The sequence below is a fragment of the Mizuhopecten yessoensis genome, unplaced genomic scaffold, assembly GCF_002113885.1.
Source record: "Mizuhopecten yessoensis strain PY_sf001 unplaced genomic scaffold, ASM211388v2 scaffold5193, whole genome shotgun sequence".
Lineage (NCBI taxonomy): Eukaryota > Metazoa > Mollusca > Bivalvia > Pectinida > Pectinidae > Mizuhopecten > Mizuhopecten yessoensis.
The window spans coordinates 546,197-549,714 of NW_018405926.1; positions in this window are offsets into that span (position 1 = coordinate 546,197).

The following is a 3,518-nucleotide window of genomic DNA, read 5'->3' on the forward strand; positions in this document are numbered from 1 at the left end:
ATTGCTACTTATACAGTGCTCCTCACGATGGTACGGATCTGATGCCGACTTTAGATTGCTACTTGTACAGTGCTCCTCGCCATAGTACGGATCTTATACAGTGCTCCTCACGATAGTACGGATCTGATACCGACTTTAAATTGCTACTTATACAGTGCTCCTCACGATAGTACGGATCTGATGCCGACTTTAGAGCGCTACATGTAAAGAGCTCCTCACGATAGTACGGATCTGATACCGACTTTAGAGTGCTACTTATACAGTGCTCCTCGCGGTAGTACGGACCTGATGCCGACTTTAGAGTGCTACTTGTATAGTGCTCCATGATATAATATGGATCTGATACCGTCTTAAGAGGGCTACTTGTACATTGCTCCTCGCGATAGTACGGATCTGATACCGACTTTAGAGTGCTACTTGTACAGTGTCCTCGCGATAGGACGGATCTGATACCGACTTTAGAGTGCTACTTGTACAGTGTCCTCGCGATAGGACGGATCTGATACCGACTTTAGAGTGCTACTTGTACAGTGCTCACCGCTATAGTACGGATCTGATGCCGACTTTAGAGTGCTACATGTAAAGAGCTCCTCGCGATAGTACGGATCTGATGCCGACTTTAGAGCGCTACATGTAAAGAGCTCCTCACGATAGTACTGATCTGATGCCGACTTTAGAGTGCTACTTTTACAGTGCTCCTCGCCATAGTACGGATATGATACCGACTTTAGAGTGCTACTTGTACAGTGTCCTCGCGATAGGACGGATCTGATACCGACTTTAGAGTGCTACTTGTACAGTGCCCCTCGCCATAGTACGGATATGATGCCGACTTTAGAGTGCTACTTGTACATTGCTCCTCGCCTTAGTACGGATCTGATACCGACTTTAGAGGGCTACTTGTACAGTGCTCCTCGCCATAGTACGAATATGATGCTTGTACATTGCTCCTCGCGATAGTACGGATCTGATACCGCCTTTAGAGTGCTACTTGTACAGTGCTCCTCGCGATAATACGGATCTGATGCCGACTTTAGAGGGCTACTTGTACAGTGCTCCTCGCCATAGTCCGGATATGATGCCGACTTTAGAGTGCTCCTTGTACAGTGCTCCTCGCCATAGTACGGATATGATGCCGACTTTAGAGTGCTTCTTGTACAGTGCTCCTCGCCATTGTACGGATCTGATACCGACTTTAGAGTGTAACTTGTACAGTGCTCCTCGCCATAGTACGAATATGATGCCGACTTTAGACTGCTACTTGTATATTGCTCCTCGAGAGCGCTACATGTAAAGAGCTCCTCACGATAGTACTGATCTGATGCCGACTTTAGAGTGCTACTTTTACAGTGCTCCTCGCCATAGTACGGATATGATACCGACTTTAGAGTGCTACTTGTACAGTGTCCTCGCGATAGGACGGATCTGATACCGACTTTAGAGTGCTACTTGTACAGTGTCCTCGCGATAGGACGGATCTGATACCGACTTTAGAGTGCTACTTGTACAGTGCTCACCGCTATAGTACGGATCTGATGCCGACTTTAGAGGGCTACTTGTACAGTGCTCAGTGCTACTTGTACAGTGCTCCTCGCGATAATACGGATCTGATGCCGACTTTAGAGGGCTACTTGTACAGTGCTCCTCGCCATAGTACGGATCTGATACCGACTTTAAATTGCTACTTATACAGTGCTCCTCACGATAGTACGGATCTGATGCCGACTTTAGAGTGCTACATGTAAAGAGCTCCTCACGATAGTACGGATCTGATGCCGACTTTAGAGTGCTACTTGTACAGTGCTCCTCGCCATAGTACGATCTGGTACCGACTTTAGAGTGCTACTTGTAGTTCACCTTGTACAGTGCTCCTCGCCATTGTACAGTGCTCCTCACGATAGTACGGATCTGATCCCGACTTTAGAGTGCTACTTGTACAGTACTCCTCGCGATAGTACGGATCTGATACCGACTTTTTAGAGTGCTACTTGTACAGTGCTCCTCGCGATAATACGCATCTGACGCCGACTTTCGAGTGCTACTTGTACAGTGCACCTCGCGATAATACGGATCTGATGCCGACTTTAGAGTGCTACATGTAAAGAGCTCCTCGCGATAGTACGGATCTGATACCGACTTTAGAGTGCTACTTGTAGTTCAACTTGTACAGTGCTCCTCGCCATTGTACGGATCTGATACCGACTTTAGAGTGTTACATGTACAGTGCTCCTCGCCATAGTACGGATCTGATACCGACTTTAGAGTGCTACTTGTACAGTGCTCCTCGCGATAATACGCATCTGACGCCGACTTTCGAGTGCTACTTGTACAGTGCACCTCGCGATAATACGGATCTGATGCCGACTTTAGAGTGCTACTTGTACAGTGCACCTCGCGATAATACGGATCTGATGCCGACTTTAGAGGGCTACTTGAACATTGCTCCTCACACATTGCTCCTCGCGATAGTACGGATCTGATACCGACTTTAGAGGGCTACTTTTACAGTGCTCCTCGCCATAGTACGAATATGATGCCGACTTTAGAGTGCTACTTGTATATTGCTCCTCGCCTTAGTACGAATCTGATACCGACTTTAGAGTGCTACTTGTACAGTGCTCCTAACGATAGTACGGATCTGATACCGACTTTAGAGTGCTACATGTAAAGATCTCCTCACGATAGTACGGATCTGATGCCGACTGTAGAGTGCTACATGTAAAGAGCTCCTCCCGATAGTACGGATCTGATGCCGACTCTAGAGTGCTACATGTAAAGAGCTCTTCACGATAGTACGGATCTGATGCTGACTTTAGAGTGCTACTTGTAAAGTGCTCCTCGCGATAATACGGATCTGATACCGACTTTAGGGTGCAACTTGTACAGTGCTCCTCGCCTTGGTACGAATCTGATACCGACTTTAGAGGGCTACTTGTACAGTGCTCCTAACGATAGTACGGATCTGATACCGACTTTAGAGTGTAACTTGTACAGTGCTCCTCGCCATAGTACGGATCTGATACCGACTTTAGAGTGCTACTTGTACAGTGCTCCTCGCGATAGTACGGATCTGATACCGACTTTAGAGTGCTAATTGTAGTCCAACTTGTACAGTGCTCCTCGCCATTGTACGGATCTGATACCGACTTTAGAGTGTTACATGTACAGTGCTCCTCGCCATAGTACTGATCTGATACCGACTTTAGAGTGCTACTTGTACAGTGCTCCTTACGATAGACGGATCTGATACCGACTTTAGAGTGCTACTTGTACAGTGCTCCTCGCGATAATACGGATCTGATGCCGAATTTAGAGTGCTACTTGTACAGTGCACCTCGCGATAATACGGATCTGATGCCGACTTTAGAGGGCTACTTGGACATTGCTCCTCGCACATTGCTCCTCGCGATAGTACGGATCTGATACCGACTTTAGAGGGCTACTTGTACAGTGCTCCTCGCCATAGTACGAATATGATGCCGACTTTAGAGTGCTACTTGTATATTGCTCCTCGTCTT